The following is a 25,948-nucleotide window of genomic DNA, read 5'->3' on the forward strand; positions in this document are numbered from 1 at the left end:
ATCTCCACCAGAGGGCAGCAATTGCAAATCCTCCCTTTAAAATGACAGTTTTTGCTATTTCGCTTTCCTCTTGTTTTGCCATCCAGCGGCTAAGGGGAGGACTGCTCAGCAAGGAAATTTTTATAGTGCATGTTCTCAAGGATGAGCTATTGACATGCAAATGTTATTGTGCAGTTTCCAGTCTTGGTGTCTGGTAGTGGCTGCCGTTCATTAAAAAGGAAGAAGTGAGTTTCTGTGTATGTGTTATGGGCTACATTTGGGCTGCTCGAATGTTATCATGCCTTGCTGTGTGGTGGCATGAATGAACACCCAGGAAAAATCCTGGTTCAAATCTCACTTATCATAGAATCGTTGAGTTTGAAGGGACCCCGAGGGTCATCTAGTCCAACCCCTGCAATGTAGGAATTTTTTTGTTTAAATGTGGCTCGAACCCATGACCCTGACATTAAAAGTCTCATCACTCTACCAGCTGAGCTATCCCAGGCATGTCTGGCCTTTGAACTCCCTCGCTGGCTTTTCCTAACACAACCTGCTCACATCCAGCCCCCAGTCCTTATGCAACAATTCATTTATTTAATGAATTTATTTGAATTTATTTAAATATTGCTGTTTCTGCATTGTAATGTTTTCATCCTGAAAATGTTTCAGTGAAGGAAAGTCTCTACTTCTATTAATGTTGCATATAGGTAAAAGGTAAAGGTACGCCATCTCCTCAGAGTCTTGCGGAAGAACAATGTCAATCAACATCTGATGATCTCCTTCTACTGGTCCACAGTAGAAAGTGTCCTTTCGTACTGCATCACGGTGTGGTACGCTGGTTTGACATCATCTGATAGGAAGTGCCTACAGAGGGTGGTGAATACAGCACAAGATATTATGGGCTGTCCTGTGAATCCGCTGGATGAAATAGCGGAAGAACGTTGCCTCAGGAGAGTGAGGAAAATTCTCAGGGGTGATTCACACCCTGGCCGGCACTTTCTTGATCTCCTGCCCTCAGGCAGAAGATATAGAAGCATGATTAGTCACACCAACAGGGTAAAGAACAGCTTCTATCCGTGGGCTGTTAGGGTGCTGAATGAAAAGATAACAACAGGGCAACTGACTTTTGGGTTTGGTGTGTGTGTGTCAGTAAACGAGGGGAATTAAGACTAAGAGAGCTGAGTGGGGGGTGCTCGTGTAATCTCACTGTATACAAGTTGTACAAGTGACAATAAAAGTATTTCAATTATTTCAATTAAAAGACCCCTGGATGGTAAAGTCCAGCCAAAGGTGACAGAAGCTTTGCTGTTGGCTCATAAAAGCTCTAGGGTTAAGGACTTTGCTGAAGTTAGTCTTAAGTCCCATTAAGTTCAATGGATCTACTCTAAGTATATCTGGGTCTGGATCTAACCTTTTATCTTCTATTTCACTTTAGTCAAAACAAAGTGTAACACGTATGCCCATCCTGAGATAGTTTGGACAATCAAATAAATTAATCAAATTATTTATGATCATGATTATATGTTTTTACTTTTACTTTTTAAAAGTTTTTAAAGTTAAAAAGCAAAGGTAAAGGACCCCTGGACGGTTAAGTCCAGTCTAAGACAACTATGGATGCGGCGCTTATCTCGCTTTCAGGCCAAGGGAGCCGGCGTTTGTCCACAGACAGCTTTCCGGTTCATGTGGCCAGCATGACTCAACTGCTTCTGGCGCAATGGAACACCGTGACGGAAACCAGAGCGCACGGAAACGCCATTTACCTTCCCACTGCAGTGGTACCTGTTTATCTACTTGCACTGGTGTGCTTTTGAACTGCTAGGCTGGCAGGAGTTGGGACAGAGCAATGGGAGCTCACCCCATCACGGGGATTCAAACCGCCGGCCTTCCGATTGGCAAGCCCAAGAGGCTCAGTGGTTTACACCACAGTGCCACCCGCGTCCCTTAGTAATGTTGCTTCTCTCCCACTAAAGTCCCTTGACCCTCAGGAGAGGCTTTTCTGCTGGGAGCAAAGGAATGTGGAAGTTGCTGTGAATCTCACATTTGCATGGGCATCTCTGTGCTTGGGATATATTTCGTACAACTGGTTATTTCTCAGAAAAGCAAAACCATGTCCACTCACAGATAGGATGGGCGCTTACACGTTGTCCCCCCAAAGAGGAATGCATCACCCCCCCCAAATATTACATAATATTGTAGTTGCCAATTTATATGCATATAGGTGCATCTTTAGCAATAACTGCTAACGTGGAAGTACAAATACAACCTATCTCACCGTGGTGGGAATGACACTGTCTCCTGTCTAGGAGCTTACAACGCTTACACGTTGTCCCCCCAAAGAGGAATGCATCACCCCCCCCCCAAATATTACATAATATTGTAGGTGCCAATTTATATGCATATAGGTGCATCTTTAGCAATAACTGCTAACGTGGAAGTACAAATACAACCTATCTCACCGTGGTGGGAATGACACTGTCTCCTGTCTAGGTTCTGCTAACTTCTGATGGGCAACTCCCTGCTCTCCCTTCTTAATGGCTCTTTACTTTTAGACTGAACTTGCACTGAGCAAAGGAAGGTTTCAAGGGAAGGAGGCTGTTTTCTGCCACCTTGTTCACTCTGCAGCTGATGAACTGATTCAGCTACACAAATTGTTCAACTGGAAATGGGCGAGAGCTTATTTCACCCAAATATTGTTTGTTGTTGTTTTTTTTGTAAAACTGGAGACAGTAAAAGAGAGGCTGTTGTTGAACTCGATCTGCAATATTGTTTTATTTATTGATCAAAACGTATATATATTGCTTCACTGCAGAAAAGCCTCCGAGTTAAATTATCAGTTGAAAACAATGGAAAACATTTAAAATTGATTAAAATTAACAGCAAAAGAGATTATAAATGCGTCAACATCTTCATATATATGTCGGAAAGGCAGGCCTAAACAAAAATGTTTTACGCAGGTGTCAAGAAGAGTACTACTTTGAACGTAGGCAGGGAGTTCCCAGAGAGTAGGAGCTGCCACACTAAAATAACTTTCGACAAGTTCTAAACTTGTTTTGTTCTGTGGTGTCGATACCAGCTTTACTGAAAAGGTATTGGTGGGCTGGCGTTCTGCTAAATCCAGCAATTAAATAAAGGGGACTTTCAGATGCAACTTTGAAAAGCACATTTATGAACATCATTACCACTGTTTTATCTCGCCATATAGACTGCTGCTTCTTTGGCTGTTGCTGTAGTTCTGGTGGTTAACTTTTTTTGTGGACGTTTCAAAGCAGGGTGTGATGTACTGAGTTGAATAGGATCCAGAATGCAGCAGTCTGATTGGTCCTAGAACAATAGGAGTCCTAGAACAATAGCTCCAGAATGCAGCAGTCTGATTGGTCCACAGGAGCCACCCAATCCAACTCCAGATGGAAGTGAATCCGTGACCTGATTGGCTACAGGAGAACCCCGGAATTAGCCAATCACGTGGGGCCCATTGTGTAAATAATGTGTATAAAGCAGACATTCTGGGGGAACTTCCATTCCTCCTCACCACTATGAGCTGAATAAAGGGCATGAAATCCACTCTCGACTGAGTATATTTCACAGGGTCTTTTGTTTTGTCTTGGAAATGGTTCAGGGGCAACAGAGGATTTGTCCTGGTTGGGGCATCATTAAGACATGAGTTCTCCTAACGGGTTCAGGGCTCCTTTATAAAGGATAAACACACCAAAAGCTCCAAAGTGCAATATTTACCTCTAGATCGATTATTTCCGGCGGAAAGGTGGCTAGCATTGGATATAAAAGGATTGCATGTAAGCAGGGAACGCAAATAAGGCTGGGACTTGTGTGGGTTGCTGGATTCACCATTGATGTCATCTTGGCACGAACGCATGGCCCAGGGCCAATTAATTAGGCTAAAAGTGTGACCGAAAATTGCCCGTTGAGCATTATTACTGGGTCACTGCTGGCAAAGGAAGGCATGTGTGTCAGTACATGATTCAAAGCCAGAATCAGAGGTCATTCTTTTTCAAAGACTTATCCTGCGAAACGTCAACTGAATATAAAAGGGGAAAGTTGGAGATAAGGTCGGTCCATGCAAGGAGATTATGCTTCTGTCTTTTGTATACATCCACAAAGGTTTAGTAAATGGACAAATAGAAGTAAATTGACCGGGAGAATCAGAGACCAGGACGACAAGAAGTTTAGGAGAGAATGGGGAAAATTTATAGGTTCCTTAAGAGAACATTGTAAACAGTTAAAAACTTTGGCAGGATAAGAATAATATTTGTGAAAGACAAAATATAATGGAAAAGTTAATAATAGATATAACAAATTGGGGGGAAAAGGATAAGTTGAATAAAAAGGGATGAACAATGGAAACCAGAGAAGGGCGCAGGGAAATCAAAGGATTTTGAGAATCCTAAATGTAAAGGCAATTGATATGTTTAAATGGAAATTTGGTATGTAAAATTTAATATTTTTTTATTAAAAAATAATAATAGAAGTAAATTGTTACATTTAAGCTGGTGTTAATATTGTTGTGCCGTCAGCGTGCATACCAGTTTAAATTGTGTAAGGGGACAGTTCCCTGCCCTGAGGAGCTTACAAGTCAAACTTTCTCAAAGGGAAGGGAAGTGGAGAAGGGAGATGGAAGAAAGATTCATATTCCTTTCAATTACACATTACAGTAGTCGATAGGAACTACTGCATTTGTTCCGTCTGCTGAAGTACATGTCCCAGATTTTTGCTAGGTTTGGGCATCACCAAAAATCCTGGGTGTGCAACTAGCCAGCAGCTCACTGACTCCCAAGTCATCTGAAGGTGATCCTGTACAGTGGTATCTCAGGTTAAGTACTTAATTGGTTCCGGAAGTCCGTTCTTAACCTGAAGCGGGCTTTCCCCATTGAAAGTAATGGAAAGTGGATTGATCCATTCCAGACGATGAAAAACACCCCCTAAAACAGCAATTTAACACAAATTTTACTTTCACGGGACCATTGATCCATAAAATGATGGCAATAATCAATGTAAAGGTAAAGGGACCACTGACCATTAGGTCCAGTCGTGAACGACTCTGAGGTTGCGGCGCTCATCTCGCTTTATTGGCCGAGGCATACAGCTTCCGGGTCATGTGGCCAGCATGACTAAGTCGCTTCTGGCGAACCAGAGCAGCGCACGGAAACGCCGTTTACCTTCCCGTCAGAGTGGTACCTATTTATCTACTTGCACTTTGACGTGCTTTTGAACTGCTAGGTGGGCAGGAGCAGGGACCGAGCAACGGGAGCTCACCCCGTCTTGGGGATTCGAACCGCCGACCTTCTGATCAGCAAGTCCTAGGCTCTGGTTTAACTCACAGCACCACCCGCGTCCCCAATAATCAATGTACTGTACTATAAAATAAATAAGACAGTATTTTAGATGAAAAAAATTGACATTTATTTCTTACATGCACTCACTGTTTGGAGGGGGCTCAGGGTCCTCTTCCACAATCACAATTGGCTTGGTTCCCGGCATTCGCGGAGGCCTCAGAGAGCTCCGTAGGCCCCGCCGATGTCCGGGTTTGCCTCCAGGCAGCGGCGAGGCCTCCAAGAGCTTGAACAACTTACTTCCGGGTTACAATCGTTCGTAACCCGAAAAAACGTAAGTTGCAGCGTTTGTAACCCGAGGTACCACTGTATAGGGAAGTTGTTTAAAATGTTAAAATGCTTTACTGGCTGAGCTATCCCAGGTGTTGCAAGAGAGGAAAGGGCCCATGCATTCAGGTCTTGCATGTGGACTTCTCACTGGCGTCATTGGACGCTATGAGAACAGGATGCTGTCAGTCAGTGTAAACAATAATAATAATAATAATAAATTTTTATTTATATCCCGCTCTCCCTTTTGCGTAAAAAAATCCCTGCATCCAGTCACGCTTCCCTTGCGTGGCTCTGCTTGGGAGCTGACCTGGCAGGAGAGCAGAGTAGCAGCGGTCCTGTGTCCGTGTGAGATGAGGGATAAATCAAGTCCAGAGACAGTTCGGTTCTTATCTCTAGAAGCGTTTATTTACAAGCCATAAATCAGTCTCATTCCATCGGAACTTGGAGGCATTCTCAGCCGTGCTCCAAAAGCACACACGCAGCCTCTGAGCTGAGCTGCGTCTCAGTCAAAATCGAAAGCAAGTCTGAAAGCAGACACACGCTGTGACTCACTTCTCTGCGACAAGCTCCTCCTCCCAGATAAAGGACACCACGGAGTTTTAACCCTGTCAGTTCCAAACTCCACACCCCCTCTTGTCCTGCATCTGGGGACAATAGCCAACAATGCTTTCCCCATACACAGACCCTCACAGAACTCCTCGTGCTTCTGGAAGGTTAATGGTTTTGTGAAACCATCAGCGAGGTTCTTGGTTGAGGGACAGTATTTCAGAGCAACTAGCCCCTCATGAACGCTCTGACATACATTCCGGAACCGTATGTCCAAATGTTTGGTCCTCGCCTTGAATTGCCCTGTCTCAGCCAATTTGAGGCATGGTTGATTGTCTTCATGCACCACAACGGGCAGACAATTCTCTCCACAGATTTCCTCGACCAAACACACATAGAACTCCAGTTCTCTGCAAACCTCTGATAGCGCACTGAACTCAGCTTCAGTAGATGAAAGCGCTATGAGACTTTGCTTCCGGGACCTCCACCCAATCACTGAGTTCCCAAACTTCACCACTAGGCCTGGCACTGATTTGCGGTCCTCAAGGTTAGCCCAATCCGAATCCACCCAGGCGGTCAGCTTGACATCACCCTCAGCTGACATCTTGAGGCAAAAGTCTTTGGTATCTTGCAGGTAACGTAGCACCCGCTTAACACCATTCCAGGCCTGCACACTAGGACTTGAAGCTTCTCTACTGAGCAGATTGACAGCAAACGCTATGTCTGGTCTGCTCCACTGTGACAGGTACAACAGACTACCCAGAGCTGACTGAAAGAGCTCAGTATTTTCGAACACCACGCGTTCTACTTGCTGACACTCCTTCACGTACCCAGTCTCCATGGGTGATCTGGCACCTGCACATTCAGACATCCTGAACTTCTCAAGCAACTGTTCAATCTTACCTTTCTGGCGAAGCAAAAAGCTTCCATCACTTGCTCTCGTGATCTCTACGCCTAGATAGGACTTGACATCTCCAAGTTGCTTCAGCTTGAACCGCTTTCCAAGCTCCTTAGCAAACTTCTCTACCTGTTCACCTGTCTTTGCCATGAGCAAGATGTCATCAACAAACACCTGGGCCACTTGCTGTTGCAAGCCTGAATCTCTAATGTAAAGACAACTGTCTGCAAGAGATCTCTTAAAACCTAGCTCTTCTAAGGCTTCATGTAGGCACATATTCCAATTCCTGGCAGATTGGCGTAACCCATAGATGGATTTGTGCAACCGCCACACGACGCCTGGCTCACTGACTTCAAACCCTGGAGGAGGAAGCATGTACAACTCCTCCTGGAGATCTGAGTTCAGGTAGGCGACATCTACATCAAAATGGTTCACCTTCCAACCTCTCTGTGCTGCTATCGCCAAAAGCGTTCTCAAAGTCTCCGCCCTTGAGGTCGGCGAATATACCTCTGTGAAGTGGACACCCCTTCTCTGTGTGAATCCACGGGCCACTAATCTCGCTTTGTACTGTGGTTCTCCTGCTTCTGTGGGTTTAAGTCGGTAAACCCATCTGCAGCTCACAGCTTGCTGGTTAGCCGGCAGCTGTGTGAGTGAGAACACTCCAAGAGACTCCATTGAGTTCATCTCCTTCTGCATCGCCTCATGCCATTTGCTGGCTTCTTCCTGAGGCAACTTCTGAACATCCTCAAAGGATTCAGGTTCACATCTAGCCACACCAACCCAGACACTCGTGGCTTCATACCTTTCAGGTGGCTTCCCTTTGGTTGATCTTGCTGACCTCCTCAGCGTGAATTCTGGAACTGCGCCTGAATCACCTGGATCAACCCTACCACCCTCAGAAACATCCCCCTCTGACCTGCTGCGCCGTTTAGGGCGAACAGCTGGTCCTGCTGGCGAGGATGATTCACTTCTTAGCTCAGACTTGACAGAGACCTTTGGAGGGGTCCTGGGACTCCCTTTTGGAGAGATACGGAGCCTCTCCCTTGGAGATCCCAGCTCTGGACTCTGTGGCTGTGGACTGTGCACCTCAGCAACAGGTTCAGCCTCATCCTCCTCCTCTTCCTCATCTGAGTCTAACAGAACATCTGGATTCCCGTGAAGACGCTTCCACCCACTCTGCTCGCAAAACTCAGCACTGCCGCTAATAAGCAGCTTGGACTGGTTGCCAGTAGGGTATGCGAAACGCCACGCCTTTGAACCCGGCTCATAGCCTACAAAGATCATCTTCCTGGACCTTGGCTGACCCTTTCTGCGCATGGCCTTTGGAATGAGGACCCAAGCCTCACAGCCAAACACTCGCAGGAAGTCCACTTTCGGTTGCTTCCCATGCAGCAGAAAGTATGGTGTGTCTCCCACACTTGAATTGAACACCCTGTTCTGAACAAAGCATGCCGTCTTATAACTCTCAGCCCAAAAGCGCTGTGGCAGACCCGAGTCTGCCAGCATAGCATTCGCTGACTCCTGTAGTGTGCGAAATTTTCTCTCTGCAACCCCATTCTGTTGTGGACTGTAGGGGGCAGTCAGTCGATGACTGATACCCTTCTGCCTGAAAAACGATTGCAGCGCAGAACCTGTGAACTCCCCCCCCCGATCAGATTGAAAGGAAATCACCCTGGTAGAGAACCGTAGCTCTACCGCTGTGATCCAATCCCTGATCAGTGCAGCTGCCTCTGACTTCTGTTGCAGCGCAAAAGCCCAAGAATGTCTAGAAAAATCGTCAACCAGAAGCAAAACCCATTTAGACCCAGCTAAAGAAGGTGTCGGCATGGGGCCCGACAAATCTGCACGCACAAGTTCAAAGGGTTTGCTGGTTCTCCTCTCTGACCTGGGGTATGTGCATGTTGTGACCTTCGATTGCTTACAGGCTTGACAATCTAGGTATCTGTCACATGCCTTGAACCTACACCCAATGGTGTTGCCTGTGGCCTTCCTCACATATGACCACCCAACGTGCCCAAACCTTCTGTGCCATAAGTGTATACAATCATGGTGTGGTGGGACATTAGCACACTGCCCTTGGGCGTCTTCAATGGACTCTCCACTAGCCCCATTTTCCACCAGCCCCATTTTCCCACCAGTCCCATTTTCAATGGGCATCTCCACCAGAAAGAGCCTGTGTTTTCTCTCGACACTGTAGATCTTCTTCCCATCCCTGTAGAAGGAACACAAATTGTTAGAGAACAGAACATCGAACCCAGCAGCCATGAGGGCTGGCACACTTAAAAGAGAGTGGGCAAGCTCGGGGACCACATAAGCTTCTACCCAATGATCTATAAAAGAACAATATAGAAACCCAGATTCAGTCAGTGGTCTTTGAGACCCATCTGCTAAGGTGACATAACGTCCAGCTTTAAGAGCCTTGCAGTTCCGCAGGAGCTCTCTAGATTTGACGAGAGTGTGAGAAGCTCCCGAATCGATAAGAAGAGATAAAGAGTGTCTCTGGCTGTTTTCCAAAGATGCCATGGCGTTGCTCACGTTCCCATCGGTTGCCATGGCCACAGCCTCCCCCCGACTGAGGCTTTTGCCTTTTCTCAGAGACACCATCGCAGCTGTGAGGTGATAAGACGCCTTGTTTTTCTTTTCCTCCTGGCCTGCTGCTTTCCCACGTCTTTGCTGGGAACTGGCCTTGGGAACCTGCTTTGTTGACATTCCACGCCGGCCGGTGTCCTTGGCAGCCTGGGCCTCTAACGGATGCTTCCCAGCGCTGTTGGACGTCGTCTCAAAGCACAAACAACTTTCGAAGCCTTTTGCTTTCTCAGAGCTCTTGGAATGGCCTGCCTGGCCTGCCCCCCCCACTCCTTCTTGGGGTGCAGCCTGTGCCCTCTTCCACAGCTCTCAGCTGCTCTCCAGCACACAAACGTGTCGAAGCATTGAAACAGCTTCCCGGAACAGCCCCAGCCCCCTCTGGGCTTGGTGCTCTCTCTGGGCGTCCTCTAGCCCCCTCTGGTCTGGCTCCCACTTCGGCCTGAGGCTTGCTCCCTTGGCCCTCGGCTTCCTCCCGGCCCTTGGCTCCTGCTGAGCTTTCGCACAGACTCCTCAGCACCTGCCAAGCGATCTGAGCCGTTTTAACGCCCTCCAGGTGGGGCAACAGCAAAGCGTCCACACTTGCTTTCAAGATGCAGAGCTCTCTCTGCTCTCTCTCACTCAGCAGAGCAGCAGCATGCATGGGTGGGGCCGGCTCCTTCTGGACTGGACTCCAGAGCCCTGTGGCCACAAACCACCCCCTTGCTCTTCTTGACCAGGTCTCCCAGTTGGCCCCATTCAGTCTCTCACCGGGGTAGCTCTCATGGCCTTGCTGTTCCTGAGCAGCAGCCATCTTCCTCCCCCCAGGGCTTCAGCGTACTCACAAGTTTGCCAACAAGCTGGACCTCTGAAGCAGCCGCCCTTCTTGGCCTTTGGCTTCCCTCTCCAGCATCTCCCTCTGCCCTTTCCTGGCAGGAGATCACAACAAAACGACGCTGGCAGCCTTCTCCCTTCTCACACTTATCAGGAAACGCGAAACTTCCATAACCTTTGCGTAAAAAAATCCCTGCGTCCAGTCACGCTTCCCTTGCGTGGCTCTGCTTGGGAGCTGACCTGGCAGGAGAGCAGAGTAGCAGCGGTCCTGTGTCCGTGTGAGATGAGGGATAAATCAAGTCCAGAGACAGTTCGGTTCTTATCTCTAGAAGCGTTTATTTACAAGCCATAAATCAGTCTCATTCCATCGGAACTTGGAGGCATTCTCAGCCGTGCTCCAAAAGCACACACGCAGCCTCTGAGCTGAGCTGCGTCTCAGTCAAAATCGAAAGCAAGTCTGAAAGCAGACACACGCTGTGACTCACTTCTCTGCGACAAGCTCCTCCTCCCAGATAAAGGACACCATGGAGTTTTAACCCTGTCAGTTCCAAACTCCACATCCCTAGCCGAAGCCGGGCTCAGGGTGGCTAACAACAATAAAGTAATACAACATTCTAAAATCATTTCATTATAAAATTAATTCAAATCAAATTGATGGCAACCATTGGGCTAGAGTTCTGTGAAGATTGCCAAAGGAGGGGGTCAGGTTGTGCCCTGGCCAAAGACTTGGTGGAACAGCTCTGTCTTGCAGGCCCTGCGGAAGGATGTCAAGTCCCGCAGGGCCCTAGTCTCTTGTGGCAGAGTGTTCCACCAGATCGGAGCCACAGCCGAAAAAGCCCTGGCTCTGGTTGAGGCCAGCCTAACCTCTCTGTGGCCTGGGACCTCCATGTTTTTGTTTGAAGATTGTAAGTTCCTCCGTGGGACATACCAGGAGAAGCGGTCCCATAGGTATGAGGGTCCTAGGCCGTATAGGGCTTTAAAGGTTAAAACCAGCACCTTAAACCTGATCCTGTACTCCACCGGGAGCCAGTGCAGCTGGTATAGCACCGGGTGAATGTGATCTCGCAGCGAGGACCCCGTAAGGAGTCTCGCCGCGGCATTCTGCACCCGCTGGAGTTTCTGGGTCAGTCTCAAGGGCAGCCCCACGTAGAGCGAGTTACAATAATCCAGTCTGGAGGTAACTGTCGCGTGGATCACAGTGGCTAGGTCAGGGTGAGAGAGGTAAGGAGCTAGGTGGACCGACTGAAGCAGCTCCCTATGTTCCTAATTTTCAGCCCATAGAAGAGTGAACCTCAGCTATCCACAAATGCTGATTTATCGCCCTGGGCCTTGATCCAGAGAGCAGTGCAACTGGTACCGCACAAGCCCAAGGGAGCTTTAGACTTGTTTTCCTTGAACAGCACATGGCAAACGGATGACCGCATGGCACATTTGCTTATAAAACTCCCTTCGGTTTCAAAAGGCATTTTGTGATTTGGCCTTGGGGGAGGGATGGGGGGTTTGTTAGCCATTCAAAATGGGGATGGGGGGAGAGGCGAGGAGTCCAACAGTTCAATTGAACTCCAAGCCCTTATTCTTAAAAGAATATGCATCCCAGGATAACGCTCTGCTTGGGTAACAAATAAATAAAAGTAATTCTATGATGACGTATGTGTATGAAATACGATCTGAAAGCCAATTAGCAGTACCATGGCGATGACTTTTAAAAAAAGGACTTTAAAACAGCATTTTAAGCTGTTTCAGCGACTTACGTGATGAACTTACTTATATGCAACATGTGTATGTTTGTAAGTCCAATCTGTTTTCCCAGGCTTTTTTTCCTGGGAGGGGGTCAACAAATGGTGGGATTCTGGAGCTGATAGCGGGGAGGAATCCTTTCCTGGAACAGAATCAGTTGCGAGTGTTTTCATTTGATCGTTTTGCAAAATCTGAAACATCTGCAAGGAGATTAGTGATTAATGCTGCTTAAAATATATTTAATTGTACGTAGCTATGGTAGAAATCTGGGGCCAATTATCTGACTAATGAGAAGGCAACACAACTCTGACTAATTGGCCAGTGTCTTTGGTTAAAAGCAATGCAGCAGAAATGGGAGAGCGTGGGGTTCGAAATCATGATTTGGTGATGTTCGGGCCAAACATGTCTCAGGCTTAGAGCAATTATTGTTCCCAATAGGCTAATAACTGGGTGTCTTTGCAAAGCAATTTGGAGGGGCGTTCAAATAGCTTTGCAAAGACACCTGTAACTGAGCAAAGCCTTAAAGCCAACTCTCCCTTAGGAATTCTTCACCTGCCAATGCAGACTCTCCTTCCTCCCTCAAAGTGAAGAACTTTTCGGTAGGTTACACAGAGGATAGCAGACCCTCCAGGTATCCCTATTTTCCAGAGACGTCCCTGATTTAGAGAAGCTGTCCTGGTTTCTGATTTGATCCCAGAATGTCCCGCTTTTCCTTCGGACATTCCCCTTTTCATTGGAGACATGTTAGAGAGTATGGTAAAGATAAAGGGACCCCTGACCATTAGGTCCAGTCACGGACAACTCTGGGGTTGCGGCGCTCATCTCACTTTACTGGCCGAGGGAGGTGGTGTACAGCTTCGGGGTCGTGGCCAGTATAACTAAGCCGCTTCTGGTGAACCAGAGCAGCGCACGGAAACACCATTTACCTTCCCGCTGGAGTGGTACCTATTTATCTACTTGCACTTTGACGTGCTTTTGAACTGCTAGGTTGGCAGGAGCAGGGACCAAGCAACGGAAGCTCACCCCGTCGCGGGGATTCGAACTGCCGACCTTCTGATCGGCAAGCCCTAGGCTCTGTGGTTTAACCCACAGCACCACCTGTGTGCCTTTGAGAGAGTATGGTAGGATGTCCCAATTTTCATGGGAGTAATGCTGGAGGGTATGGAATTATCCGACCTCTGAGCCTCCTGAAGGCAATTCTGTATGGGGAAGGTTTTTAAAAAAATGTTTAATGTTTTATTATGTTTTTATATATGTTGGAAGCAGCCCAGAGTGCCTGGGGCAACCCAGTAAGATGAGTGGGGTATAAATAGCAAAATTATTATTATAGACTAGGATGCCCCTATTTTCATCAGATAAATGTTGGAGGGCATGGGATAGTTCCATCCTGCCTAACAGCAACCCAGGAGGAGACTTGTGCCCTTTACACCTTTTAAAGCAGAGATGAGAAACCTCAGGTCCGTAAACTGAATGTGGTCCCCAGCTCTCTCTATCTGGCCCATGAGACATCCCAGTCCATTGCAACCCCAAATACTCACCCCTGCTCTGCATCCTTCTCTACTGATTTTAAGGCTGTGTGTACACCTGCACTGAAGGCCCATGACGTCCCCAAAATAATCCTGGGAACTGTAGATTACCCCTCAAGGAGCCACAATTCCCAGCAAGCTTGGCAAACTACAGCTCCCATGATTCTTTGCGTGGTGGTGGGAGGTCACATGCTTTCGGTGTGGTGCGTGTAAACAGCCTACCTGGCTGGCACATGACCTTCAACTGCTGTAATGTCTTGCCTGGATGCAGGATCGAGAGATGTATGTGTGAGTGTGTGACCCTCAAACTGAAAGATATTTCTCACCCCTGATATACAGTGGGGTGGGTGGCGCTGTGGTCGAAACTACTGAGCCTCTTGCTCTTGCTGATCGGAAGGTCGGCAGTTCGAATCCCCATGACGGGGTGAGCTCCCGTTGCTCTGTCCCAGCTCCTGCCAATCTAGCAGTTCGAAAGCACGCCAGTGCAAGTAGATAAATAGGTACCACTGCGGCAGGAAGGTAAACGGCATTTCCATGCGCTTTGACTTCCATTACGGTGTTCCGTTGTGCCAGAAGCGGTTTAGTCATGCTGGCCACCTCACCTGGAAGTCTGTCTGTGGACAAACGCCGGCTTCCTCGGCCTGAAAGTGGAGATGAGCGCCACACCCTATAGTTGAATTTGACTGGACTTAACCGTCCAGGGATCCTTTACCTTTTTCCTTCCATTTTTATACAGTGTGTCATGAACTGGCAGGACGAAGGGAAGCAGAAAGAGGATCCCAGCGAAAGTTTGCAGGGGATGGGGAAGAAAGTACTTGCAGGGTGACAGAGGTTGGCAAGGATATGGGGGTCAGTGCACAGGACCCAGAGCAGCAGGACCCGTCACCGAAGCCAGAAGGTCCCCTATCTCCACAAACATCATCATCATTCTTCCTATTCCGTTGAACCCCGCTGCAGGGACGAAAAAACTGTGGCTCTGCAGCTGTTCCTCGTGAGTAATCAGCATTAAGTAAAGGCAGATACCTGGGTTTTCTCCACCCCCTACCCATGCCCAAGGGTGCTGTGCAGTGCCACAAATCCAACTCAATGGTGTAATGTTGGAAAGTGTAGATCAGTGTGGACAGTTATCTTTCCACAAGGGCTGACATGGATGCCGAAATCCAGCATCGCCTGAGTTCTGCAAGTGCAGCTTTCTCCCAATTGAAGGGCAGAGTGTTTGAGGACCAGAACATTTGCAGGGAAACCAGAATGCTTGTTTACAAAGCTATTGTACTACCAACCTTACTGTATGCTTGTGAAACATGGACCACTTATAAACACCATCTCCAACTCTTCCAAAGATTCAATCAACGCTGTCTCTGGAAAATGTTACACATCACTTGGGAAGACAGGTGAACTAATGCCAGTTCACTGGAACAAGCAAAGATTACCAATGTCGAAGCAATGATTCTTCAACTTCGTTGGACTGGTCATGTGCGAATGCCTGATTATTGTCTTCCAAAGCAACTGCTCTATCCTGAACTTAAAAATGGAAAGCGTAACGCTGCTGGGTCAACAAAAGAGGTTTAAAGACTCTCAAGGCAAATCTTAAAAAATGTAGTATAAGCACTGACAACTGGGAAACACTGGCCTGCAAGTGCTCCAATTGGAGAACAGCCTTTACCAAAGGTGTCATGGGCTTTGAAGACACTTGAACTCAGAACGCAAGGGAGAAACGTGCTAAGAGGAAGGCACGCTTGGCAAATCCACACCATGATCAACTCCCACCTGGAAACCTATGTCCCCACTGCGGAAGGACGTGTGGATCCAGAATTGGCCTCCACAGTCACTTACGGACTCATTGTTAAAACTGTGTTTATCGAGGGCAATCTTACTCCACTATGAGTGATCCCCAAAGAAGAAGAAACAGGTTTGTGCATGCAGGCAGTTTGGTGGACCAGATTTTTGCAAAGACTAAAGATGAGTTATGCAGAAAGTCATGCAAAGGCTGAGGGTGGAAGTTGTTAAATCGTCTTTGCGTGTAAATGAATTAGCTCATGGCCCTCTTAAAAGATCCCCTTGCCTTCCCATATCTGAGGCTGAACTTTTTGATATTCATCTCCTATTTATAGCATAATCCTCCCATCTGGAAAAAGCACCAGCCCACAATATTGCTTTCTTCTTCCTCCACACACAATAACCACCGATATTAAACACTTAATGCTCCTTCGTATGTTGCTCGCCACACATTTCAGTAAATTATTGTCAGCCTGGCCTCCGAAGGAAAGACGGAAATTATTGCTGGGAGCAGAAGGTTCTTCAGGGATTTTTTATTTAATATCAGAGCAATTAAGTGGGAACGCATTATTGAGCAGCGGAAAGTACATTTTGTGCAAGCAACACAAGTGCAGTGTTGTAATATAAACGTGTATTGGAATAAATATTGAGCTTCTCTTTTATGAACGCTCAGGATTATTCCAAGTTGTGAAAAACACAATCTGGAGGAAGAGAGTGCATGCATTGAAGTTTGGTGACTATACACAGCAGTCCTACTCAGGAGTAAGACTCCTTTGGCACTTGCTTCCAGGTAAGAGTGTACATTAGCAGGGTGGGGGGAACCTGTGACCTTCTGAAACTTATTAGATTCAACTCCCTCCAGCCCATGTTAACGTGTTGAAAATGTCCTTGACAAACTTTGTGACTTGTTCTCACAAGACCTTAATCTAGGTCAGTCACTTTTCCTTTCTATGGTGGCTAAGCAACTCCTAGTGACCGCTCCCCACATCAAATGGGGGGTGCCTTTTGCATGGTCGTGTGGAGCCCCCCGGATCCCAGTGCGATTCCTGGTAATTCGGGCTGGCTTCATCTTCCCCAGGCTGGATACCTGGAGGTCTCCGCCTACCTCAGCCAATTGGCCAGTCGCGCCTGGGGAGGCGTTGCCAGGGGATTGGCCAGGTAAGGGGAGGGACCACCCTGCCCACACAACAGAAGGTGAATCTTACCTGCGAAGCGGCAGTCGGCTCCATAACTTCTCCCACCCTCCCGTCCCTCAGTTAAGTCTTCTTTTGCAGGTTAACCTCTTCTCCACAGGTATGCGGGCGCTGCTACGTCATGGTCGCTGTTGAAGGGCCGGAAACGAATGTTCCTGCATTGGCAGGTTTTGCCTTTCCCGTAGCAAAACGTCACAACTTTGGCAGTTTCAGGCCTTGGGCAGAATCCTTTAGTCTATCTTCCTAAATGGGGGGGGGGCTTGAAGCAGTGACCCATGCCCCCCCTGTAGCGGTGATCCCAGGGTTCCCTGTTAAAGGGGTCTTGAGGGGAGGCATTGGCCATACGCCGAGAGGTTGTCATTGCTCTCCCCTCCAATGGCGGCGAAACGGGGGGCGGGCTCTCTGTTTGAACATATGTTCTTCAGAGCCAGCCCAATCCCCACACATTCTGGATAACCCTGATGTCCCCCAGATCCCCGGTTGGGGACTGGGAAGGATAAACACCCAAAGCCTGAGCCAAGGTCTCCCTACATCTGAAAATTAATAAAGTTGTGGCCAGTTTTAATCCCATAGCACATTGTCTTGAGTCATTATTCCACTTGGGGGTCGCCTGGGGTTGGGGGGACTCCGCCTGTCCACGCAATATGTTTTTAAATAACTATGAATTATGAAAAGGGTAGAGCTTGACATCTGGTTCCAGTTTCAACTCTTGGGATCTCCAAATAGGAGGGTTAGATATGTCCCCTGCCTGAAACCCTGTAGAACCACTGGTGGTCATTGTAGACAATGCTGAGCTTAGGTGGACCTCAGGGTCTGTGTCGGTAGAAAGCTGTTTATTATGTTCCCAGTAGTGATGTATGGAAGTGAAAGCTGGACCATAAAGAAGGCTGATCGCCGAAGAAGATGCTTTTGAATTATGGTGCTGGAAGAGACTCTTGAGAGTCCCATGGACTGTAAGAAGATCAAACCTCTCCATTTTGAAGGAAATCAGCCCTGAGTGCTCACTGGAAGGACAGATAGTGAAGCTGAGGCTCCAGTACTTTGGCCACCCTGATGTTGGGAAAGATGGAGGGCACAAGGAGAAGGGGACGACAGAGGACAAGATGGTTGGACAGTGTTCTCGAAGCTACCAGCATGAGTTTGACCAAACTGCGGGAGGCAGTGGAAGACAGGAGTGCCTGGCGTGCTCTGGTCCAGGGGGTCACAAAGAGTCGGACACGACTAAACAACTAAACAACATGTTCCCAAGAAAGTTATTTTCCAGAGTGGGAGGCATGGATTAAAGTTGCAGAGCCAGACGACTGCTCCCGAGTGTCTCTCATTTGCAGCAGTAAAGCTTCATAGAATCGTAAAGTTGGAAGGGACCACGAGGGTCCTCTAGTCTAACCCCCTGCAATGCAGGAAAATTTTGCCCAGTGCGGAACTCAAACCCACAACCCTGAGATTAAGAGTCTTGTGCTCTCCGGACTGAGCTATCCCACAGCTTATCCTGCAGCTGACTAAACTCAGGTGTAAGGAAAGGTGTGCATGCCTAAAACAAGAAAGCGCTAATATGGGTGTTGCCCCCCCCCCCACACATGCAGAAAAATGCTTGTGAATGCAGTCCTCCACATGGATAAATAGCTCCGTCGGTACAGCATGAGTCTCTTAATCTCAAGGTTGCGGGTTTGAGCCCCATGTTAGGCAAAAAATTCCTGCATGCCATGGGGTTGGACTAAATGACCCTGGCGCTCCCTTACAACTCTTATGATTCCATGTAGAAGTTGCATAACATTTGAAGGCTCTTTCCTGAAGTACACTGGCACCTCGGGTTAAAGATGCTTCAGGTTACAGACGCTTCAGGTTACAGACTCCGCTAACCCAGAAATAGTACCTTGGGTTAAAAACTTTGCTTAAGAATGAGAACAGAAAACGTGTGGCAGCAGCAGCAGGAGGCCCCATTAGCTAAAGTGGTGCTTCAGGTTAAGAACAGTTTCAGGTTAAGAACGGACCTCCAGAACGAATTAAGTTCTTAACCCGAGGTACCACTGTAGTGCTGGCCAAACCAGGCATGCTACACCTTGGTGGAGAAGCATGTGTTTATTCCAGTCCAATGTGCTCTTGCAAGGTGATATGCAATGCCTTGTCCTTTGGCATAATAAGAATAAGAGTAAGGTAAAGGTAAAGGGACTCCTGACCATTAGGTCCAGTCGTCGCCGACTCTGGAGTTGCGGCACTCATCTCGCTTTATTGGCTGAGGGAGCTGATGTACAGCTTCCGGGTCATGTGGCCAGCATGACTAAGCCGCTTCTGGCGAACCAGAGCAGCGCACGGAAACGCCATTTACCTTCCCGCCAGAGCGGTACCTGTTTATCTACTTGCACTTTGATGTGCTTTCGAACTGCTAGGTTGGCAGGAGCTGGGACCGAGCAACCGGAGCTCACCCCGTTGCGGGGATTTGAACCGCCGACCTTCTGATCAGCAAGTCCTAGGCTCTGTGGTTTAACCCACAGCGCCACCCGCGTCCCTAAGAATAAGCGTAATAAATTTATTATTTATACCCCGCCCATCTGGCTGGGTTGCCCCAGCCACTCTGGGCAGCTACCAACACCTATAAAAACTTCCCCTCTTGCCTTCTGAGCCAGGGAGCAGGTAGCGCCCTCTGCTGGAGAGGCAGACAGCAGCACAGCATAGCCAGGCCCATGTCCTCTTGCGCAGCCATGCCACAAACCCCCGTGGCACAGGCCCCAGAGGTTGGCCGCCTGCGCCTCAAGTTAGGAGCCTCTTCGTCCATTATGTGGTAGCAAATTGAGGGCAATGTGCTCCCTTTCAGCCGTGGTAATTCAAAACACACGCAGGATCTCTTCCCTGACGCCATCCACATCAAGTGCATAGGATTCACTGCTTCTGGTTCTGGCTAGCAGGGCGATGTGGCAGTAACTTGAGCTCACAGCTCGGTGCGGTCGGCCTTTTGCTCTAGGGTCCCTTGTCCAGATCCGTAAAACGGCAGGCTTCCTAGTTCTCCAATGGCTGTTAAAAACCTTTGAATGTCATTTATATGTGGTGTGCCCAGATGCTCAGCGGGTGTGGGCAGATGTTGCTTTGCTGAGTGGGTTTGCAGTGGAGCTCTGCTAATTGACACCAGCAGCACCATGTAATGCGACGTGAAGGTGAGGAATGGTACAGTTTAGCTAACAGCCCTCATTGATGTTTATAGCGGGAAGTTTCCAAGATGGCTGCCCACAACCAAAGCAGATGTATAGCTGAGCTTTCCCCTGAATTCAGTCACTCTCTCTCTCTGTATTCTTTTTCAAAACAGGAGGGCTTTCTCTCCCATATTTAACACAGACAACATGACAGTAGGGAACAGAAAGGATATGGTGGGGAAGAAGGCTCAATTCTGCCCTCAGACAGTGGCCAAATCGCATTGTTTATTTGCTTTGTTATTATCATCACCATCATCATCATATTTATTGAATTTATATCCCACTCTTCTTCCCAAAGGCAGCAAACATACCCACTTTTTTTTAACCCTTCTAAAACAGTTTAAATTGTCTAATAAAAGTTATGCTTTAAAACTATATTACAGTGGTACCTCGGGTTAAGAACTTAATTCGTTCTGGAGGTCCGTTCTTAACTTGAAACTGTTCTTAACCTGAAGCACCACTTTAGCTAATGGGTCCTCCCACTGCCGCCGCGCCACCGGAGCACAATTTCTGTTCTCATCCTGAAGCAAAGTTCTTAACCCAAGGTACTATTTCTGGGTTAGCGGCGTCTGTAACCTGAAGTGTATGTAACCTGAGGTACCACTGTACTTGCTTAGAATACTGGTACACACATCCCAGCCTCCAATCAGTGAGAGATTTCAGGGGTCGCATCGCATACCTTTGGTTAGAATGAAGGTCACCAAAGACTAATGGTGTTTTTCTGTGATGTACACATAACCTGCCATCTACACATATCTACAAGGCTGAGTATAAGATGGGGAGGGTTCACAGGGTTAACTGATCTTCCTTCCACATTAGGTTAGGAGTGGGGGAAGGTATAGCCTTGAATGCTGCACAGGGAGTGAGTCAAGCCCCCACCTCTTTCCAGATCCAGGCCCACCAAGACTGCCAGCCTCTTTTCTCTTTTATATGCACATGAAAGAGACTTTTAATGCAGATGACACAACCTTGATGGCAGAAAGTGAGGAGGAAGTAAAGAACCTTGTAATGAGGGTGAAAGAGGAGAGCGCAAAATATGGTTTGAAGCTCAACATCAAAAAAACGAAGCTCATGGCCACTGGTCCCATCACCTCCTGGCAAATAGAAGGGGAAGAAATGGAGGCAGCGAGAGATTATACTTTCTATGGCTCCATGATCACTGCAGATGGGGAAAGCAACCACGAAATTAAAAGACGCCTGCTTCTTGGGAGAAAAGCAATGACAAACCTAGACAGCATCTTAAAAAGGAGAGACATCACCTTGCCAGCAAAGGTCCGTATAGTTAAAGCTATGGTTTTCCCAGTAGCGATGTATGGAAGTGACAGCTGGACCATAAAGAAGGCTGATCGCCGAAGAATTGATGCTTTTGGTGCTGGAGGAGACTCTTGAGAGTCCCATGGACTGCAAGAAGATCAAACTGATCCATTCTGAAGGAAATCAGCCCTGAGTGCTCACTGGAAGGACAGATCCTGAAGCTGAGGCTCCAATACTTTGGCCACCGCATGAGAAGAGAAGACTCCCTGGAAAAGACCCTGATGTTGGGAAAGACTGAGGGCACAAGGAGAAGGGGACGACAGAGGACGAGATGGTTGGACAGTGTTCTTGAAGCTACCAGCATGAGTTTGACCAAACTGTGGAAGACAGGAGTGCCTGGCGTGCTCTGGTCCATGGGGTCACGAAGAGTCGGACACGACTAAACAACTAAACAACAACAAAAGTCTCCAAGCACCACCTTGCAAGCTTCACCTAGAGCGTGGTGCTGATGATTCCAAGGTTGCAGGTTCAATCCCCGTATGGGACAGCTGCGTACTCCTGCATTGCAGGGGATTGGACTAGATCGGGCATAGGCAAACTCGGCCCTCCAGATGTTTTGGGACTACAACTCCCATCATCCCTAACCACTGGTCCTGTTAGCTAGGGATGATGGGAGTTGTAGTCCCAAAACATCTGGAGGGCCGAGTTTGCCTATGCCTGGACTAGATGGTCCTGGAGGTCCCTTCCAACTCTACAATTCTTTGATTCTATGGCCTCTAGGTGACGACCTGCCACTGGTGACTCCACCTGAGTGACTGCTGACCGCTGCCCTGTGACCCAAGTCACGAGCCACTGCTTCGGTCACCGAAATTCAGGGCAGGCGACTGAAACGGGGGCTTGGCTACTCATCCGCGCTGAGTCTCTCCCTGCTTCCGAGCTGTCAGGGACAAGTATCTGTAAACAGATAGATAAATGTGCTCCTAAGCCATTTTGACATAGGATTATTCACTTTTGACATGTTATGAACATTAAAGGAAATTTAGTGTCCATCTGGACAGTTGGCTTTTGCCAAATGCCACAACTACCAGCTGCAAAGTACACAAGCTCGAAGCCATCCAGCTGCCGCCCGCTCAGCCGCTGCCAAGAAGGCGCAATCTGCCAACACGCTCTCTCTCTCGGTTAGTACGCAGTCAGCATTAGGAGAGCTGTTGTGTGAAAAGAAATTGGCAAGGCCTCCCCTTCTCAAGTGGGGCTCTTAGCGCAACCTCTCTCTCTCCTCCCAACCACTTGCATTTGGAGCCTTTTCAATAAACACAGCGGTGGGGAGAACTGGGATGGAAGGAGGGAAGGAATCAGTAAGTATGGGATGGCTTCGTTGTTTGCAACAGTAATGAATGGGTATTTGTGGGGCAGAGCCTTTGAGCCTCTCTGGAAAGATCTCATTTATATATACTGTCCTTGGTGAGACAGGAGCTGACATTGGGTCAGAATGGGGGCAGCAGGAAATTGGTTTGGGGTGTTTGTACATCTGATGGAGTTATTTTGGATTGTGCCTCTTTTTGAAATATCAGTTGCACAGTGCAGGTGAATGCAGCTTTCCTTCTGTTAAACCAGGAATGGGGGGAGGGCAGTTAAACGACTCCCCAAAAATCCCAAATCCACATCACAGTCTCTAACTAAGGCCAGGACAGTGACCGTTGACACAGGCACAATACCTACATAACAGCAAAGGGGCTCAGAAAAGCAGTCTATAAAATTGTAGCAATAAGCTGACGCCATCTTGTACTGTTTCCTCTGATAATCCAATACAGTCATACCTCGGGTTACGAACGCTGCGGGTTGCGTGTTTTTGGGTTGTGGACTGCGCCGAACCCAGAAGTACCGGAATGGGCTACTTCCGGGTTTTGGCGCTCGTGTGCATGTGCAGTAGCACAAAATGACGTTAAGGGCATGCGCAAAAGCACCAAATCGCTTCACACGTGTGTGCAGATGCAATGCTTCAGGTTGCGAACGCTGCGGGTTGTGAGCGTGCCTCCCACATGGATCATGTTCGCAACCCGAGGTATGGAAAACTGTAGAAACCTCAAATAATTGCTAAAATTCAATGGTTTGACCAATTTCCTTGGTTCCAACAGCTAATGACTCCTCTGGAGGAGGGGAATCCAGGGCTCCCCCTGCCCCCATGATCCCTTAAGCACAAGGTCACATACGCCTTGCCCCTCCAATAGGAGGCAGGAGGCAATCAAGGGCAGCACATACCCCAGGTATAAATAATAAATTATTATATTATTATTATTACTGGGCGACCTTGGGCCCTGTCACTCTCTTTCCTCTTAACCCTACCTCACAGGGTGTTGTCAGGATAAAATAAGGGAGAGCTCTACAGGGAGAAAGTGGTTACCTACACGGAAGACTTTGAGCAGGAGTGGGGAACTACGTCTCCCATGAGCCTCAGCAAGCAGGGCCAAAGGCTAGGGATGATGGGAGTTATAGTTCAGCAGCATCTGGAGGGTCAAAGTTTCCCCTCAGTTGGCTTGGATAATTCGGAGCTGTGGCTCGGGACCAAAACTAGAGGACGGTGACCCTGCGCTCTGATCTCTGCTGCCGTGAAAGTGTTTCTTCTTCATAATCCCCGTCGTGAAGAGGATTCCACCCCCTCCCTACCGCATAAATGAACATTATTGTGACACCCTTCCCTACAGATGGGGAGTGTAAAATGTCTGCATTTATAAGCTCTGAAATTGCCTCAGTGTCCTCAGGGGTAATCAACGTGGCGGTGGGGGGAATAGCCTTGTTTACTATAGTTGGTGGCGAGAGCGATTAAAATCGTTTCCATTAAAGCCAACTTGCATTTCACACGACAATACCTATCATCTATCTATCTATCTATCTATCTATCTATCTATCTATCTATCATCTATCTATCTATCTATCTATCTATCTATCTATCTATCTATCATCTATCTATCTATCTATCTATCATCTATCTATCTATCTATCTATCTATCAATCATCTATCTATCTATCTATCTATCTATCTATCTATCATCTATCTATCTATCATCTATCTATCTATCATCTATCATCTATCATCTATCATCTATCTATCTATCTATCTATCTATCTATCATCTATCATCTATCTATCGTTTTAACCTCCTGTACGATGACGGAGTCTGTGTAGCCCACACCCTTCCCCCAAAGGAGCGTTTCCAAGGATGATGGCAAGTTTGGCTCCAACCAGGCCCCAGATGTGCAATGCAGGAAGTGAGCCGTGATTCCAGCAGGAAGCTTAGTTTTGATTACCTCAGAATAAAAGGGTGGGTTCCCCCCCCCATAGGTAAAGGTAAAGGGACCCCTGACCATTAGGTCCAGTCGTGGCCGACTCTGGGGTTGCGGCGCTCATCTCGCTTTATTGGCCGAGGGAGCCAGCGTACAGCTTCCGGGTCATGTGGCCAGCATGACTAAGCTGCTTCTGGCGAACCAGAGCAGCGCACGGAAACACCGTTTACCTTCCCGCCGGAGCGGTACCTATTTATCTACTTGCACTTTGACGTGCTTTCGAACTGCTAGGTTGGCAGGAGCAGGGACCGAGCAATGGGAGCTCACCCCGTCGCGGGGATTCAAACCGCCGACCTTCTGATTGGCAAGTGCTAGGCTCTCTGGTTTAACCCACAGCACCACCCACGTTCCCCCACATAGTCCGGATCAAAAGTGACCTGAGTTCCAACAAACCTGCTCTGAACCCTATGTATTTTTGTGTTTTTATCTTGTGAAAAGCACTCTAGCTCAGTGAGTAGAGCAGGAGACTCTTAATCTCTGGATTGTGGGTTTGAATCCCACGTTGGGCATTGCAAGGGGTTGGACTGGGTGACCCTTATGTTCCCTCTATGAAATGTTCAGAACAGGCTTTTTCAACGTGACGGTGGAGCGGGACCTTCTCGTGGCAGAGGTGCCCCCTGAGTGAGGTGCTTAGTTTCAGGAATGCGGGGTGGGGAACCCTTTGCGGTCCAGGGGCCAGGATGCCTCACGGGCAATTTTCCAGAGGCCGCATGGTAGGAGGAGCCAGCAAGGGATTGGGCTCTTATCATTGGACTGTAAGCTGCAGCCCAGCCACACAGAAGTTAGAGGTACACACACACGCGAAAGCACTCTACCCTCCATCGATGTAAGCAAGAGATATTATCAGAGGGCCTTCTTGGTAGTGGCGCCCACCCTGTGGCATAGCTGTCAACTTACAGATTTGAAAATAAGGGACCAGCAGCCTCGAAAATAAGGGATCCGCAGCCAAAATAAGGGATTTTGCTGTTGTAAAGAGTTACATACATTGGTAGGATTGACAGATGCTGTCAATCCGGCATGAGGCGGTTGTGGTGCCGCTGCGGCCGCTGAAGCGCCGCCCTTCTGCGTCCCTCCCCATCTCCTCCTCTTCCTCCTCCCTCAGGCCGCCTCCTCAGCTGCCACCACCTCTGCCACCTCCGGGCTTGCAGGCGGCATGGGCAAGAGTCTCTCTCCCTCCCCCCCTCTCCCGGGCAGGGAAGGGCCGATGGAACTCCTCGCGCCAGGACGACGGCGCCAGCGCGCGCTCTCGGGCGGCGGAGGACCCCGAGCCGCTGCTTCCCTCCTGAGCCGGGAAAGCATGAAACCCGGGAAACCATCAATAAGGGACAGCAGCAGGGCACGGCGCTGGGATAAGGGAGTTTCCTGCCAAATAAGGGACGGTTGACAGCTATGCCCTGTGGAATGCCCTCCCATCGGATGTCAAGGAGATGAAGGTACTTTTTATCATACGTGATGGATGTGTAAGGTAATAAAAGCTTTCTGGGAGATGATATATAACGAAA

The 25,948-nt window shown here is 48.2% G+C and overlaps 1 long non-coding RNA gene across 1 annotated transcript in view; it reads right to left on the reverse strand.

Annotated features, from left to right (window-relative positions):
* LOC128399731 (uncharacterized) overlaps positions 1–25,677 on the reverse strand; it is a 212,623-nt gene extending 186,946 nt beyond the window's left edge. The window contains exon 1 of the long non-coding RNA XR_008327259.1: positions 25,427–25,677. This is a non-coding gene — a long non-coding RNA (uncharacterized LOC128399731). The remainder of the gene's footprint in view (positions 1–25,426) is intronic.
* Between the last annotated feature and the right edge of the window lie 271 nt (positions 25,678–25,948).

Source organism: Podarcis raffonei, chromosome 1 (assembly GCF_027172205.1).
Source record: "Podarcis raffonei isolate rPodRaf1 chromosome 1, rPodRaf1.pri, whole genome shotgun sequence".
NCBI lineage: Eukaryota > Metazoa > Chordata > Lepidosauria > Squamata > Lacertidae > Podarcis > Podarcis raffonei.